The sequence below is a fragment of the Drosophila elegans genome, unplaced genomic scaffold (assembly GCF_018152505.1).
Source record: "Drosophila elegans isolate 14027-0461.03 unplaced genomic scaffold, ASM1815250v1 contig_380, whole genome shotgun sequence".
NCBI classification, from domain to species: Eukaryota; Metazoa; Arthropoda; class Insecta; order Diptera; family Drosophilidae; genus Drosophila; species Drosophila elegans.
In genome coordinates, this window is record NW_024545764.1 from 27,379 (window position 1) to 45,289 (window position 17,911).

At 37.0% G+C, this 17,911-nt stretch overlaps 3 non-coding genes across 3 annotated transcripts; all 3 read right to left on the reverse strand.

Moving 5' to 3' along the window:
* Positions 1 to 7,650: 7,650 nt before the first annotated feature.
* On the reverse strand, positions 7,651 to 11,614 carry LOC121467340. The gene has a single exon (XR_005977450.1). It is a non-coding gene; the product is annotated as a large subunit ribosomal RNA (ribosomal RNA).
* A 355-nt stretch (positions 11,615 to 11,969) lies between these two features.
* LOC121467344 lies at positions 11,970 to 12,148 on the reverse strand. The gene has a single exon (XR_005977452.1). It is a non-coding gene; the product is annotated as a 5.8S ribosomal RNA (ribosomal RNA).
* A 738-nt stretch (positions 12,149 to 12,886) lies between these two features.
* Positions 12,887 to 14,881, reverse strand: LOC121467346. The gene has a single exon (XR_005977454.1). It is a non-coding gene; the product is annotated as a small subunit ribosomal RNA (ribosomal RNA).
* Between the last annotated feature and the right edge of the window lie 3,030 nt (positions 14,882 to 17,911).

The following is a 17,911-nucleotide window of genomic DNA, read 5'->3' on the forward strand; positions in this document are numbered from 1 at the left end:
TTTATATGTTCTGAGAAATACCCATATATTTGGTTGCCAGCCAACAGGCACTACCCTATATATGTTTTTGGACACGCCGTCTTTAAACTGCATGTTTACAGTACTAAAAGTCTGCCTTCATATGAATTTCCTCCATATACTTGAGGAAATTGAAGGAATATTTTATATTTTCCATACATTTCATTTATAATATATCAATAATATTGATATATCACAACATTTTCATATATATGAATGTTATTTATTATAGGTATTCACAATATAATTTTAATTTTATAAGTTCTGAGAAATACCCATATATTTGGTTGCCAGCCAACAGGCACTACCCTATATATGTTTTTGGACACCCCGTCTTTAAACTGCGTGTTTACAGTACTAAAAGTCTGCCTTCATATGAATTTCCTCCATATGCTTGAGGAAATTGAAGGAATATTTTATATTTTCCATACATTTCATATATAATATATCAATAATATTGATATATTACAACATTTTCATATATATGAATGTTATTTATTATAGGTATTCACAATATAATATTAATTTTATATGTTCTGAGAAATACCCATATATTTGGTTGCCAGCCAACAGGCACTACCCTATATATGTTTTTGGACACGCCGTCTTTAAACTGCATGTTTACAGTACTAAAAGTCTCCCTTCATATGAATTTCCTCCATATACTTGAGGAAATTGAAGGAATATTTTATATTTTCCATACATTTCATATATAATATATCAATAATATTGATATATTACAACATTTTCATATATATGAATGTTATTTATTATAGGTATTCACAATATAATATTAATTTTATATGTTCTGAGAAATACCCATATATTTGGTTGCCAGCCAACAGGCACTACCCTATATATGTTTTTGGACACGCCGTCTTTAAACTGCATGTTTACAGTACTAAAAGTCTCCCTTCATATGAATTTCCTCCATATACTTGAGGAAATTGAAGGAATATTTTATATTTTCCATACATTTCATATATAATATATCAATAATATTGATATATTACAACATTTTCATATATATGAATGTTATTTATTATAGGTATTCACAATATAATATTAATTTTATATGTTCTGAGAAATACCCATATATTTGGTTGCCAGCCAACAGGCACTACCCTATATATGTTTTTGGACACGCCGTCTTTAAACTGCATGTTTACAGTACTAAAAGTCTGCCTTCATATGAATTTCCTCCATATACTTGAGGAAATTGAAGGAATATTTTATATTTTCCATACATTTCATTTATAATATATCAATAATATTGATATATCACAACATTTTCATATATATGAATGTTATTTATTATAGGTATTCACAATATAATTTTAATTTTATAAGTTCTGAGAAATACCCATATATTTGGTTGCCAGCCAACAGGCACTACCCTATATATGTTTTTGGACACCCCGTCTTTAAACTGCGTGTTTACAGTACTAAAAGTCTGCCTTCATATGAATTTCCTCCATATGCTTGAGGAAATTGAAGGAATATTTTATATTTTCCATACATTCCATATATAATATATCAATAATATTGATATATGATAACATTTTCATATATATGAATGTTATTTATTATAGGAATTCACAAAATCATATTAATATTATATGTTCTGAGAAATACCCATATATTTTGTTGCTTTACTATAAGCAATCCATTGTATGGATATTCTCAATTTACCCAAATGAATATAGATATATTTTTTTAATATTAAATATATTAAATTTCATTTCATTTCATTTCATTCCATTCCATTCCATTCCATTTCATTTCATTTCATTTCATATTCATTTCATTTATTAATTCGAAACTTTTAGTAAATCTTGTTACTTTGACAATTTTTTATCAGCGTCACTAAGTAGATGACGATTCCATTTGGCAACCATAAGGGACTTGTAGTTTTTAGACTCAAATTTTTCATATGGAACATTTTTTTTTGTATATTTGTATATATTTATAATATAAATAAGACTCTTTTAATTTGAGATTTGTTTATATGCGTCACTAAGTAAGATGACGATTCATTTGGCTACCAAAAATGACTTGTATTAATAATTCTTTCTTCTTATTTAATATGCATAGATATCATTTCATTTGCCTTTAATAAGAGACATTAGTTTTGCTATCAAGCAAGACTTATTATATTTTGACAATTTATATCTGCGTCACTAAATAGATGACGATTCATTTGGCTACTGTATGTGACTTATAGTCCTAAGATATATAATATCTAAGCTCTTACCTGGAACTTCAGCACTCGGCATTTGTTTTCACATTCGCGTCACTATTAAGATGACGATGCATTTGGCTACCATAAGTGACTTGTAGTTTTTAGGCTCGTATTTTTCATATTAAAAGTCTTTTTAATATGTATGCAATTTTTCGTTTTAGTTTTTTTTCAAATTGTATATATATATTTAAAATAAATATATATACCGTTTAATTTGCCGCCTTTAATAAAGGGACTTGTAGTAAGACTCTTTTAATTTGACATTTTATTATATGCGTCACTAAGTAAATGACGATTCATTTGGCTACCAAAAAGACTTGTAGTAAGACTCTTTTAATTTGACATTTTATTATATGCGTCACTAAGTAGATGACGATTCATTTGGCTACCAAAAAAGACTTGTGTAGTTTTTAGATTCATATTTTTCATATTAAAATATGTTTATTTATATGGCTTTATAATTCTTTCTTCTTTAATATGCATAGATATCATTTCATTTGCCTTTTAATAAGAGACATAAGTTTTGCTATCAAGCAAGACTTATTATATTTTGACAATTTATATCTGCGTCACTAAATAGATGACGATAGAACATTAGGCTACTGTATGTGACTTATACTCTTAAGATATATAATATCACACATTCGCGTCACTATTAAGATTTTTTTTTTTTTTTTTTTTTTCATAATCATATTATTTATTTAAAATCTGTCCAAATTAGACAATAATTAAATTTTAGGGATAATACATTCACATTTTACAATAGATAAATTTCATATAGTATCAAATAACAAATAACAGAGGGAATTAACTGCAGATCCTAGTCCAGTACGAGGTCCAACGGGTGGGTTCTCCGGAGTCTTCTTCTAATTTGGCTGTTGTCCAGGATGTCGATGGCAAGGACGTTGGGATGGTTGTACAGCCTATTTACGTATTTTTGGCTGAACTTTTTTATTTCCTCCGTGACCCAAGGGACGCCAAGTACCTCGTGAATGGTCTGGTTGTCGTGGAACGGGTGGGCACCCGAGACCATCCGCAGAGCCTTGTTCTGTACCCTTTGGATTGCCTTACGGTTTGTCGTACTGGCAGTACCCCACAACTGGATGCCGTAAGTCCAGATTGGCTTGATGATGGTCTTGTAAACAAGGAGCTTAAAATTTACTCTTAGCTTAGATCGCCTCCCAATCAGCCACTGATACTGACGCAATCTATCCACCACCAGTTTCCTTTTGCGCAGAATATGGGCGCGCCATGTCAGCCGCCTGTCGAGTGTCATACCCAAGTACTTTGGTGTAGGGTCATCGGGGATGGCCTCCCCATTGAGGCTAACAGGCGGGCAGTTCCCGGGTCGTAGCGCGAACGTAGTCTGTGTGGATTTCTCGGCGTTCACAGTGATGTTCCACCTACGTAGCCAGGGCTCGAGGGCATTTAACTGCCTCTGCAGAATACTCGAGGCTTCCTGAGGGAGATCTGCAGTGGCGAGGAAGGCAGTATCGTCCGCGTAGGTGGCGACAATGAGACCATTTGGAACTGTGATGGGTAGGTCCGCCGTGAAAATCGTATAAAGCACAGGCCCCAATACGCTGCCTTGAGGTACCCCGGCTTTGATGTCCTTAGTGGTCGACCTAGTCTCGCCGCATCTAACGTAAAAGGTCCTGCCCTCAAGGTACGAGCGGACGAAGGCGTAGTGGGAGTGTGGTAGAATACTCTTGATTTTCTGCAGCAGCCCAGGGTGCCAGACGCGGTCAAAAGCCAGCTTAACATCCAGCAGAACAGCACAGCAGTATTTCCTTTCCTCAAACGCTTTAAGGATGGCTCGAACCAGACGATGGCACTGTTCCGGTGTGGAGTGGGAACGCCTGAAGCCAAACTGATGATCCGGGATCAGTTCAGCCTCATCCAGAACTGGCAACACTCTACGCAAAAATACTCTTTCAAGTATTTTGGAGAGTATCGCCAGCAAACTGATCGGACGATATGATGCAAGGTTTGCTTCAGGCTTACCGGGTTTGTGGATCATGATTACCTCTGCTGTTTTCCATGGGGTTGGAAAATGACCCAGTTGGAAGCATCTGTTGAAGGTGTTGGCCAGCATTTGAAAGCAAGGAGCTGGAAGGAGCTTGATAGCAAGCGCTTCAATGCCATCAGCGCCAGGCGATTTGTTTGTTTTTAGCTCTTTCACCTCCAGTTCGATCTCTTCAGCGGTTACATGGTCCAACGTGGTTCTACTGCTGTCATCATTGATGCTGCTGGCAAGGACACGATCAGTTTCAGCGATGTCAAGCTCACTGCACCTTATATTTGGCGTGAAAGTCGAACGCAGGTGCTCAGCAAACGCCTCGGCTTGATCCAATTCGGTGCGACACCAGTCTCCATTAGCACGTTTGACAGGAGCAGCCCGTCGTGTTGGCCGCTTTATGTGTCTAGTGACTCGCCAGAGATTATGCTGCGGATCGCCAGGTTCGACGTTGGCCAGGAATTCCTCAAACGCGCTCTGCCTGAGCCTGAGTAGATCTTCCTTTAGCTGCTTAGCGGCTCTATTAAAGGCGCACTTATCCCTCGGGTTTCTGGACAGAAACCAGACTCTTCGTAGCCGCCTCTTTTCTGCAACCAGTGCAGCAACATCAGGAGACCAGAGATGCAGATCCTTAGTGGGAGGTTTAGGTGTGGTGGGGATTCTCGGCGATGCATGTGTAGCAGCGTTGCACATCTGCTGCGTCAGCTCTATGATGGCAGCATCAATATGCTCGGTGGTAGTGAGCTCTTGAAGAGGGTCGATGTTCTCCGTCATCCATGCTTTATAGGCAGCCGGACACGTACTCTTTCTAATCATTCTGGTCCGCGAACCTTTCCTGATTGCCGGAAGATTTAGTCGCAGTTCAACTGCGCTGTGATCAGAAAAGAGGTCCGCATTAGAAGAGCACGAGACTTTGGAGCGATCAAAGCCTTTGGAGAGGGCAATATCCAAGATGTCTGGGAGCTTCGATGCGTCAGTAGGCCAATAAGTGGGCTCACCAGTACTGTGGCAATCTATGCCGTTTCGCTGCATGCATCGAAGCAGGCCACGACCTTTAGGGTTGTTAATCCGAGATCCCCACCATTGGTGTTTTGCGTTAAAGTCACCTCCAATTAAAAATCTGTTACCCAAACTACTCAGCAGTAGTTCGAATTGTTCTTCGGACACCCTGTGTCTGGGAGGGAGGTACGCTGCAGCAATGGTTAGATCTCCCAGAGGGCTGGGGAGGTTTATTTTGGCGCACTGAACCCAGTCTTCTTGCAGGGTAGCCAGCTCATTGAATTTTATCCCTGATTTTATCAATATAGCCGCTCCGCCGCGTGCACTGCCGTTGGGATGGTCAGCGTGAACAAGGTCGTAGCCGTGAAGCCTGAAGTAGGATCTGCTGGTAAAATGGGTTTCGGATATGAGGAGTATGTCTATGTTATTGGTGTGGACAAAATGTTCCACCTCTGGCCTGCTACTTATCAGGCCGTTCGCGTTCCAAAGAACTATTCGCAGGCCTATTTGCAGACCTTGGCAAGGATGGAGGTGAACATCTCCGTCATTTGCTTGAATATCCGGTCCATCATCTTTTCCAACAGACCTTCCATACGTGACATCATAGCTGCCATCATGTAGTCTTGGGTGGCTTCAGGTGGAGCTTGCTGCTGGGGCTTCTCGGGGGCTACAGAATTCCTTGCCACGTTGGCAAAGCTGATAGAGGGGTCAACCATGCGAGATTTGGCGGGTTGTTGGGCCCTAGGGGCTGGCTGCCTAGGAGCTTGCAGACTTTTGGCCTTCTTATACGCAGGGCAGCCTTTGTAGGATGCAGGATGTGGGCCTTGGCAGTGCAGGCAGTACGCTGGTTCGCTACCGATCTTAGTGCAGTCCGTCGAGGAGTGACCGGCTCCGCATTTAACACATCTCTCCTCTAGATGGCAGTACCTCTGAGTGTGCCCGAACCCCTGACAGCGATAGCACTGGGGCACATCATTAAATTTTATTGGGGGCTCTATGGTCACCACTGAGCTGCAGAGACGCTTAACCTGGTAGGCCTCTTTGTTGTTGTTAGCCGGCTCGAGATTTACAAAGAAAATGTTAAGTGGCTTCTTGGTGACTTTTTGGGTGAGGTTGTACAGATCTCTCACCTTGTGCCCTTGGCTTTGAAGTCCTGCTTTGATGTCATCTAGCTCGGTGGAGTAGTGGAGGCCTTTAATGACAATGCGGTAGGCGCGTTCATCACGGGGCTGGAACGTGTGGTATCGCTTGTTGTTCTCATTGAGGAATTCCTTCAGGGCGGAGTAACTTGCCTTATCCTGAGTCATGACTCTGACATTGTTATTCCTGGTCGCCTTGTATGTGACCTCAACGTTATTGCCGAGGACGGTAGCAATTGATTTGGTCAGGGCTTTGAAGTTGGTCACATCAGGTATAAATATCGGGGGTGGTCTGATTACCTTGGGCTCGTCGACTCGCTTTTTGATTGTGGATTTCATTACCTTGTCCAGTTCCATCTTCAGCTCCTCGTCTGTGGGCGTATATTCCTCGTTGTCCTCTACCTCTTCATCATCGTCATCAGAAGAAAGTGCTGCAAACCTGTTACTGTACAGGGCCGCCCTTGCTGCTTTGCTGGTGCTTGGTCCCTCAGGCAAGACCGATGCTGCGAGTTGAGTAGTTTTCCGTACAGGTTTGCGCTTAATTTCCCCAGATTCGAGAGATCCAGAGGAGTCCGAGTCGTCTCCTGAAGAGTTCTTCTTCTTCCTCTTGTTGTTGTTGTTGCCTGTCTTGCTTGACAGCCTGTCACTAGGCGCAGCTTGCCAATCCATGGCAAGGGTGAGGAGAGCGGGGGGGGGGGGGAACGAGTAAGCTGCCTGTAAGGCAAGCTTAAACTGTTTGCGCTTGGCTGTGTTGTTGTTGTTGGTTAAACAGTAGCACGAAAAGATAACACGCACAGGCGCTTGCGTGTGAGTGTGTGTATGTGTACCGGTGCTTATGCACCTGCACGCAAAAGTTCACGCTGTGGCTTGATCACGCGATAGCAGTGGCCAATCACAGCGCAGCTGGCTGACACCGTAACGGTTGTTGTATCGGATGTTATGATGTTGTTGACGATTTGTCTTGTTTGCTTTGTTCGCGTGTTCGCGTTCGCGGCGGTCCGTAGGCACGTCTGTACTCAACGAGAGTTCGATCGCGACTGACTATTAAGATGACGATGCATTTGGCTACCTGTTTAATTAGGTTATATCTAATCCATATCATATTTAACCCCCCCCCCCTAATAAAAAAAAAAAAAAAAAAAAAAAAAAAAAAAAAAAAAAAAAAAAAAAAAAAAAAAAAAAAAAATAAAAAAAAAATATTAAAAAAAAAAATAAATTTTAAAAAAAAAAAAAAAAAAAAAAAAACAAAAGAAGGAAGAAAAAAAAATGGCAGCTGCTCAACCACTTACAACACCTTGCCTGTTACAAAAGTCGTTTACAATTGATTCTAGGCTTTGTCATTGTATTAAATAATGTTTTTATATGTAACTAGCGCGGCATCAGGTGATCGAAGATCCTCCCAATTTACTATGTTACAAATTACATTGGCATCACATCCATTGTCGTTCATAAAATAAATTATAAACTTTAAATGGTTTAGAAAGCCATACAATGCAAATTGCCCCTTATTTATCATTGCAGTCCAGCACGGATACGACCTTAGAGGCGTTCAGGCATAATCCAACGGACGTAGCGTCATACCACTGTTCGCTCGAACAAGTATTGTGCCATTGGTCCGTACCTGCGGTTCCTCTCGTACTACGCAGGAATGCTGTCGCAACAACGTTTTGTCATTAGTAGGGTAAAACTAACCTGTCTCACGACGGTCTAAACCCAGCTCACGTTCCCTTGCATGGGTGAACAATCCAACGCTTGGTGAATTTTGCTTCACAATGATAGGAAGAGCCGACATCGAAGGATCAAAAAGCGACGTCGCTATGAACGCTTGGCCGCCACAAGCCAGTTATCCCTATGGTAACTTTTCTGACACCTCTTGTTAAAAACTCTTTAAACCAAAAGGATCGATAGGCCGAGCTTTTGCTGTCCCTGTGTGTACTGAACACCGAGATCAAGTCAGCATTTGCCCTTTTGCTCTATGTGTGGTTTCTGTCCGCACTGAGCTGGCCTTGGGACACCTCCGTTATTATTTGAGAGATGTACCGCCCCAGTCAAACTCCCTACCTGGCAATGTCCTTGAATTGGATCATACCTGAGTAATTGGAGTTATACCAAATTTTCAAATCAAAAATACATAAATGCACTCCTTTTATTAAAGAATTTGTTTGCGATTATATAACAAACTCGTGATACTTTGATCAAGAAGCTTGCATCAAAACCCAATACCATAAGATATAATAAATATATCCGTATAATGGCTAGGAAATGATACACGTTCCATTTAATCAAGTAAGTAAGGAAACAATAAGAGTAGTGGTATTTCATTGGCGATACCAAACCGAGGTCTAATATCTCCCACTTATTCTACACCTCTTATGTCTCCTTACACTGCCAGATTAGAGTCAAGCTCAAAAGGGTCTTCTTTCCCCGCTAATTATTCCAAGCCCGTTCCCTTGGCTGTGGTTTCGCTAGATAGTAGATAGGGACAGTAGGAATCTCGTTAATCCATTCATGCGCGTCACTAATTAGATGACGAGGCATTTGGCTACCTTAAGAGAGTCATAGTTACTCCCGCCGTTGACCCGCGCTTACTTGAATTTCTTCACTTTGACATTCAGAGCACTGGGCAGAAATCACATTGTGTCAACACCCGCTAGGGCCATCACAATGCTTTGTTTTAATTAGACAGTCGGATTCCCCAAGTCCGTGCCAGTTCTGAATTGATTGTTAATTGATAATCGTTATAATTAATAAGAACTAATTGGTTTGACCCAATTAGTATTCTTAAAAATTTTAGCAAGAAAGTTCCACAATTGGCTACGTAACTAAACTATCCGGGGAACAAGTAACTTCCATAAATGAAAGAAACTCTATTTACCCAGAACGAGCACATAAACCATGTTATTGTTTCCCAATCAAGCCCGACTATCTCAATCTTCAGAGCCAATCCTTATCCCGAAGTTACGGATCTAATTTGCCGACTTCCCTTACCTACATTATTCTATCGACTAGAGACTCTTCACCTTGGAGACCAGCTGCGGATATTGGTACGGCCTGTTGAGAAGTTTGCGTGTCCCCACCATAAATTTTCAAGGTCCGAGGAGAAAATATCGACACAACAGTATATGTCATGCTCTTCTAGCCCATCTACCATATCTCTCTGCGAAAGACTTCCATGGTAGTACGGCTATAAAACAGAAAAGAAAACTCTTCCGATATCTCTCGACGGCTTCTTTATGGTCGTTCCTGTTGCCAGGATGAGCACGAGGCCCATATTTAATAACAAACGGATACTCAACAGGTTACGGAATTGGAACCGTATTCCCTTTCGTTCAAAATTATTCAAGTATATTATTTTTGCCTTTTATTATTATTTGTGTTTCTTAATAGTTTGCTTTTTGTTTTACTTGAAAATTTTCGGCTTTCGCCTTGAACTTAGGACCGACTAACTCGTGATCAACCACTGTTCACACGAAACCCTTCTCCACTTCAGTCCTCCAAGGTCTCATTCGATTATTTGCTACTACCACCAAGATCTGTACCAATGGCAGCTCCATGCAGGCTTACGCCAAACACTTCTACGCATACCATTGTACCTTCCTACTCACTAAAGTTTCAAAATTTATATTACAAGTAATATAAATCATCTACTTTAGCGGTAATGTATAGGTATACAACTTAAGCGCCATCCATTTTAAGGGCTAGTTGCTTCGGCAGGTGAGTTGTTACACACTCCTTAGCGGATTTCGACTTCCATGATCACCGTCCTGCTGTTTTAAGCAACCAACGCCTTTCATGGTATCTGCATGAGTTGTTAATTTGGGCACCGTAACATTACGTTTGGTTCATCCCACAGCGCCAGTTCTGCTTACCAAAAGTGGCCCACTGGGCACATTATATCATAACCTTAAACTTCATATCAAGAAAGTTAAGGTTCTTACCCATTTAAAGTTTGAGAATAGGTTAAGATCGTTTCGACCCTAAGGCCTCTAATCATTCGCTTTACCAGATAAGATTATTTTATATAACATTAAAATGCACCAGCTATCCTGAGGGAAACTTCGGAAGGAACCAGCTACTAGATGGTTCGATTGGTCTTTCGCCCCTATACTCAATTCTGACAATCGATTTGCACGTCAGAACTGTTTCGGTCTTCCATCAGGGTTTCCCCTGACTTCAACCTGATCAAGTATAGTTCACCATCTTTCGGGTCACAGCATATATGCTCAAGGTACGTTCCAGTTAGAGGCATAAATAATATAAATATCATTATACATAACTATATAGAACGCCCCGGGATTGTGTTAATTAGCTATAAATAGTTAAAAAACTAATCCCATTATTAGTCAAGTTAATTACGCTATTAGGTTTATATCCCAATAACTTGCACATATGTTAGACTCCTTGGTCCGTGTTTCAAGACGGGTCCCGAAGGTATCCTGAATCTTTCGCATTGTTAATCATACAAGTGCTTATAATAAACACAAAAATCAATGATAATTATGCCATTATATAATTCCGAAAAATTAACGCACTGTATTCATATAAATCTATCAACACTTTATCAAATTAATGACATTTAATCTGTGTTAAAACGCAAGCATTTTAATTGGATTAAACTATAAGCCATATTTTATGATAAATTTTGTATGTTAATAGATTACAATGTCCTTATATGGAAAAAATGCACACTATTATCATAATATTGTTTAAATATTACAATTTTAATGATGAATTTTCCATAATGGATATTCAGGTTCATCGGGCTTAACCTCTAAGCAGTTTCACGTACTGTTTAACTCTCTATTCAGAGTTCTTTTCAACTTTCCCTCACGGTACTTGTTTACTATCGGTCTCATGGTTATATTTAGTTTTAGATGGAGTTTACCACCCACTTAGTGCTGCACTATCAAGCAACACGACTCTTTGGAAACATCATCTAGTAATCATTAACGTTATACGGGCCTGGCACCCTCTATGGGTAAATGGCCTCATTTAAGAAGGACTTAAATCGTTAATTTCTCATACTAGAATATTGACGCTCCATACACTGCATCTCACATTTGCCATATAGACAAAGTGACTTAGTGCTGAACTGATTTCTTTTCGCTCGCCGCTACTAAGAAAATCCTTGTTAGTTTCTTTTCCTCCCCTAATTAATATGCTTAAATTCAGGGGGTAGTCCCATATGAGTTGAGGTTGTATATAACTTTTTATTAATTAATTCTTTAAATATAATGAGAAAACATTTTATAAATTCGATAATTATAAAGAACCAACGAAGAGCAATAACATTTCCAATAGCTTTCGAATTTCTAATCATTAATAAGAGACAATTCTAGATGAAAAATATTTCAACATTTTTTATGCTAGACATTTCTCAGTATCATTTGATTGAAAACGAAAATATTTTTCTTCGTTTATCACATCCATTGTGAGTTAATGTTTTTCATATATTTTTTAATATTATGAATAATAAATAATTATCCAATAATATACCATGTGCTTATAAATTTTATTTAAAAATTTTATAAACAACTTAATTAGCATAGTCTTACAACCCTCAACCATATGTAGTCCAAGCAGCACTATAAAATTAATTAAAGTACATAACAGCATGGACTGCGATATGCGTTCAAAATGTCGATGTTCATGTGTCCTGCAGTTCACACGATGACGCACAGTTTGCTGCGTTCTTCATCGACCCATGAGCCGAGTGATCCACCGCTTAGAGTTTTATAATATTTGTTTTTTTAATTTCGTCAATTGTGTTTTTATTGAAAGAAATTAAAAATACACCATTTTACTGGCATATATCAATTCCTTCAATAAATGTATTTTTATACCTAAAATAAATGTTGCGAAATGTCTTAGTTTCATATAAACAATATAATACCAATTTTCATTTTTCATTTTATTTCTATTTAAGTTTGATATATATTGCATTTTATATAAAACATTAACCTGATTATTAACCGGGTACAACATTATATATTTTAGGTTGTTGCATTAACCAATGTATGCCCATAACTTAGATGAACAATACATATGCGCAACGCGTGTATATTATGGTCCATATACACACAAAGTAATTATATTATATTCTATTATATATTATATATTTAACATATCGTATATATATCTTCTATCTATCTGTATCTCTAATCGATTGGCCAGGTCGATTTTTATTTTATGGACATCAGAGCCTCCGCCCACGACTCGTAATTGATATCTCATAATAATTACTCGGCATTGGACACCATTTGCTCGAGCTATTTAAGTCCATAGGACTATACTTTTTCTTTCATTAAAACGCTTTAAATTAGATAAGATATTTTTGATATATTTTTTGACATATTTATATATATATATATATATAGATTATATAATATAATATATTTTTTGGCAAATTTATTTTTTTTTGTATTATTAAATAATACAAAATTTTGTGTTAACGGTAAAGATATTATACAATAATGATCCTTCCGCAGGTTCACCTACGGAAACCTTGTTACGACTTTTACTTCCTCTAAATAATCAAGTTCGGTCAACTTTTGCGAAACAACCGTAACACGCAAGGCGTCACAGTGATCACGTCCGGAGACCTCACTAAATAATTCAATCGGTAGTAGCGACGGGCGGTGTGTACAAAGGGCAGGGACGTAATCAATGCGAGTTAATGACTCACACTTACTGGGAATTCCAAGTTCATGTGAACAGTTTCAGTTCACAATCCCAAGCATGAAAGTGGTTCAGCGGTTTACCCGGACCTCTCGGTCTAGGAAATACACGTTGATACTTTCATTGTAGCGCGCGTGCAGCCCAGGACATCTAAGGGCATCACAGACCTGTTATTGCTCAATCTCATTATTGCTAGACGCAATTTGTCCATTTAAGAAGCTAGTGTCCTTATAATGGGACAAACCAACAGGTACGGCTCCACTTATATAAACACATTCAAACACAATAAACATTTTACTGCCACCATGAATGAAGGCTATATAAGCTTCAACACCATAATCCTGAAGATATCTATTTAATATATTTGAGTCTCGTTCGTTATCGGAATTAACCAGACAAATCACTCCACGAACTAAGAACGGCCATGCACCACCACCCATAGATTCGAGAAAGAGCTATCAATCTGTCTTACACACTTATGTTCGGACCTGGTAAGTTTTCCCGTGTTGAGTCAAATTAAGCCGCAGGCTCCACTCCTGGTGGTGCCCTTCCGTCAATTCCTTTAAGTTTCAGCTTTGCAACCATACTTCCCCCGGAGCCCAAAAGCTTTGGTTTCCCGGGAAGCGACTGAGAGAGCCATAAAAGTAGCTACACCCAATTGCTAGCTGGCATCGTTTATGGTTAGAACTAGGGCGGTATCTGATCGCCTTCGAACCTCTAACTTTCGTTCTTGATTAATGAAAACATCTTTGGCAAATGCTTTCGCTTAAGTTAGTCTTACGACGGTCCAAGAATTTCACCTCTCGCGTCGTAATACTAATGCCCCCAAACTGCTTCTATTAATCATTACCTCTTGATCTGAAAACCAATGAAAGCAGAACAGAGGTCTTATTTCATTATCCCATGCACAGAATATTCAGGCATTTGAAGCCTGCTTTAAGCACTCTAATTTGTTCAAAGTAATTGTACCGGCCCACAATAACACTCGTTTAAGAGCACTAATGCAGGTTTTTAAATAGGAGGAACATATGAAAAAATACAAGTATTTAAACATATATAAGAACTCCACCGGTAATACGCTTACATACATAAAGGTATAGTACTAACCACAATTGTAAGTTGTACTACCCGTATGAAGCACAAGTTCAACTACGAACGTTTTAACCGCAACAACTTTAATATACGCTATTGGAGCTGGAATTACCGCGGCTGCTGGCACCAGACTTGCCCTCCAATTGGTCCTTGTTAAAGGATTTAAAGTGTACTCATTCCAATTACAGGGCCTCGGATATGAGTCCTGTATTGTTATTTTTCGTCACTACCTCCCCGAGCTGGGAGTGGGTAATTTACGCGCCTGCTGCCTTCCTTAGATGTGGTAGCCGTTTCTCAGGCTCCCTCTCCGGAATCGAACCCTGATTCCCCGTTACCCGTTGCAACCATGGTAGTCCTAGATACTACCATCAAAAGTTGATAGGGCAGACATTTGAAAGATCTGTCGTCGGTACAAGACCATACGATCTGCATGTTATCTAGAGTTCAACCAGTATAACGATCTTGCGATCGCTTGGTTTTAGCCTAATAAAAGCACATGTCCCATAAGGTTCATGTTTTAATTGCATGTATTAGCTCTAGAATTACCACAGTTATCCAAGTAACTGTTAACGATCTAAGGAACCATAACTGATATAATGAGCCTTTTGCGGTTTCACTTTTAATTCGTGTGTACTTAGACATGCATGGCTTAATCTTTGAGACAAGCATATAACTACTGGCAGGATCAACCAGAATAATGTTTTTAATTCATATTACTTTCATATTTTTTTAAAATAGAAATTAGTAATACAAAATTTATTATAGAGTATTTTTCTTTAAATTGCATTTAGGAGGGAGGAAAATAATCTTGATACGAATATGGCTATCTTTGTTTAGCTTCATAATCGTTTTAAAATTCTTTATATTTGTTACACGCCACGTTTGCCCACAGTAACTAGAATTTTTTCATATATAATTCTATAATATAATTCATATTTACATATTTCATTTTAAAATATCATTTTATTTCGCCATACATATATATTTCACACATGTACCAATTATTTTTGATTAACCAATATAAATATTGAGTTAAATCATTTGTATTTTTATGATAAATTTAAAATCTATCATTTCCATATAACTCTCTGGTAATATATCACATAAAACCGAGCGCATATGAAACATTTATAATATATATATAATATATATAACAACAGCACTAATAATAACATTAGCCTGAATTAGATTAACGATAAAGGTCGGAAAACAATTGTTGCCATATAATAATATATACAACCTTGGCTTTCGTTTTCAACATTATTATCTAAAAAGTGATGACACTTAATATTAACCGTATCAAGCCAAGTCTCGTATTCGCAAGAATCAAGATACAAAACATACGGAAAATATTTAATTTTGCTATTAAATTGACAAAATTATATGGATATCATAAATTTTGTTCAACTATAGATGGACAACCACTGACCATCCTATATGTGTTTTTCGACACGTTGTCTTGAAATCGGGTATTTTCAATTCTATTTGCCACCCAACATATGGGATATCTCAACTAATATTGATCAATATCGATATGTTTCACATTTTCCATACATTTCATATATATTATATCAATAATATTGATTTATTACAACATTTTCATATATATGAATGTTATTTATTATAGGTATTCACAATATAATATTAATTATATATGTTCTGAGAAATACCCATATATTTGGTTGCCAGCCAACAGGCACTACCCTATATATGTTTTTGGACACGCCGTCTTTAAACTGCATGTTTACAGTACTAAAAGTCTCCCTTCATATGAATTTCCTCCATATACTTGAGGAAATTGAAGGAATATTTTATATTTTCCATACATTTCATATATAATATATCAATAATATTGATATATTACAACATTTTCATATATATGAATGTTATTTATTATAGGTATTCACAATATAATATTAATTTTATATGTTCTGAGAAATACCCATATATTTGGTTGCCAGCCAACAGGCACTACCCTATATATGTTTTTGGACACGCCGTCTTTAAACTGCATGTTTACAGTACTAAAAGTCTCCCTTCATATGAATTTCCTCCATATACTTGAGGAAATTGAAGGAATATTTTATATTTTCCATACATTTCATATATAATATATCAATAATATTGATATATTACAACATTTTCATATATATGAATGTTATTTATTATAGGTATTCACAATATAATATTAATTTTATATGTTCTGAGAAATACCCATATATTTGGTTGCCAGCCAACAGGCACTACCCTATATATGTTTTTGGACACGCCGTCTTTAAACTGCATGTTTACAGTACTAAAAGTCTCCCTTCATATGAATTTCCTCCATATACTTGAGGAAATTGAAGGAATATTTTATATTTTCCATACATTTCATATATAATATATCAATAATATTGATATATTACAACATTTTCATATATATGAATGTTATTTATTATAGGTATTCACAATATAATATTAATTTTATATGTTCTGAGAAATACCCATATATTTGGTTGCCAGCCAACAGGCACTACCCTATATATGTTTTTGGACACGCCGTCTTTAAACTGCATGTTTACAGTACTAAAAGTCTGCCTTCATATGAATTTCCTCCATATACTTGAGGAAATTGAAGGAATATTTTATATTTTCCATACATTTCATTTATAATATATCAATAATATTGATATATCACAACATTTTCATATATATGAATGTTATTTATTATAGGTATTCACAATATAATTTTAATTTTATAAGTTCTGAGAAATACCCATATATTTGGTTGCCAGCCAACAGGCACTACCCTATATATGTTTTTGGACACCCCGTCTTTAAACTGCGTGTTTACAGTACTAAAAGTCTGCCTTCATATGAATTTCCTCCATATGCTTGAGGAAATTGAAGGAATATTTTATATTTTCCATACATTTCATATATAATATATCAATAATATTGATATATTACAACATTTTCATATATATGAATGTTATTTATTATAGGTATTCACAATATAATATTAATTTTATATGTTCTGAGAAATACCCATATATTTGGTTGCCAGCCAACAGGCACTACCCTATATATGTTTTTGGACACGCCGTCTTTAAACTGCATGTTTACAGTACTAAAAGTCTCCCTTCATATGAATTTCCTCCATATACTTGAGGAAATTGAAGGAATATTTTATATTTTCCATACATTTCATATATAATATATCAATAATATTGATATATTACAACATTTTCATATATATGAATGTTATTTATTATAGGTATTCACAATATAATATTAATTTTATATGTTCTGAGAAATACCCATATATTTGGTTGCCAGCCAACAGGCACTACCCTATATATGTTTTTGGACACCCCGTCTTTAAACTGCGTGTTTACAGTACTAAAAGTCTGCCTTCATATGAATTTCCTCCATATGCTTGAGGAAATTGAAGGAATATTTTATATTTTCCATACATTTCATTTATAATATATCAATAATATTGATATATCACAACATTTTCATATATATGAATGTTATTTATTATAGGTATTCACAATATAATTTTAATTTTATAAGTTCTGAGAAATACCCATATATTTGGTTGCCAGCCAACAGGCACTACCCTATATATGTTTTTGGACACCCCGTCTTTAAACTGCGTGTTTACAGTACTAAAAGTCTGCCTTCATATGAATTTCCTCCATATGCTTGAGGAAATTGAAGGAATATTTTATATTTTCC